Below are 1,203 nucleotides of genomic sequence, written 5' to 3'. Positions count from 1 at the left end.
GATTTTACTTTTTATAGGTATATGTTTGAGTAAAATGAGCATTATTCGTTTATACTGTGAACTACTGACAACATGTCTGAAATTCTAGGCAAAAAGGTATTTAATGGCAGAAAATAAGAAATGTTCAAAATAACAGAAAATATATATGGCTTTCATACCTCAAATAATTTGAGGAAACAAGTTCATATTCATTTAGAAAGAACAATACAAATGTTTTAACTCAGGAAGAGTTCAGAAATCAATATTTGGTGGAATAACCAGGAGATTTTCAATGGGGTCAGTGCAGTGGGCTCTTAATTTTTTCCAGAGCTGTTTATTTTATGAAGATGACAGCTTCATGTTTTGAAAAAATTTGTAGGCTTTAATTAAACCAATGTACATATTGATTTTGAAAGACATTAAAATATGAGCTCTTTTCTCTAATCTTTATTGTGGTGAGATCATGTAAGTTTTTCTTATCGATGAAAACTGAACATTATGTATGACATGTTAGCTCAGCCGGATTAGAGTGCGGTGCTAGTCAAGCCAAGGTCATTGGTTCAATCCCCACACTGGCCATTTGAAACATAAAATCTTCAGAAAATCAACTCTTCAAAATAACAGGAGGCTTTAAATTAAACCATTATGAATATAAATTTTGAAAACCATTAGAATTTCACTGCTTTGGTCAAGATCATGTAATTTTTTCTTAAATTTATGAAAACTCTATGTTATGTATAGCTGGTTAGCTCAGCTGGTCAGAGTGTGGTGCTTATAACGCCAAGGTCGTGGGTTCCATTCCCATACTGGCTAATTGAAAGATAAAGGCTTTCAGAAAATCAACACTTCAAAATAGCCAGAGGCTTTAAATAAAACAAATTATGCATATTGATTTTGGAAAAACATTAGAATACGAGCACTTTTCTCAAATCTTCATTGTGGTAAGATCATGTACGTTTTCTGAAATCCATGGAAACTCCAAATTATGTAAGGTAGGTTAGCTCAGCTGGGCAGGGTGTGGTGTTAATAACGCTGAGGTTATGGGTTCAATTCCCATACTGGATAATGGAAATCTAAAGTCTTTCAAATAATCAATACGTCAAAATAAAAAAGGATGGAAAATAAAATCATAACTTAAAAATAAAAAATGACTGGAAGATAAAATCAACAAGGTAGGTTAGTTCAACTGGACTGGGTGTGTTGCTAATAACACTGAGGTCATGG

The 1,203-nt window shown here is 32.8% G+C and overlaps 1 non-coding gene across 1 annotated transcript; it reads left to right on the top strand.

Annotated features, from left to right (window-relative positions):
• Positions 1-718: 718 nt before the first annotated feature.
• trnai-uau lies at positions 719-792 on the top strand. The gene has a single exon. It is a non-coding gene; the product is annotated as a tRNA-Ile (tRNA).
• The last annotated feature ends 411 nt before the right edge of the window (positions 793-1,203 follow it).

This window comes from Gambusia affinis, linkage group LG11, assembly GCF_019740435.1.
Source record: "Gambusia affinis linkage group LG11, SWU_Gaff_1.0, whole genome shotgun sequence".
NCBI classification, from domain to species: domain Eukaryota; kingdom Metazoa; phylum Chordata; class Actinopteri; order Cyprinodontiformes; family Poeciliidae; genus Gambusia; species Gambusia affinis.
Note: the sequence above shows the minus strand (reverse complement) of the source record. Positions and strands in the feature narration are given on the sequence as shown.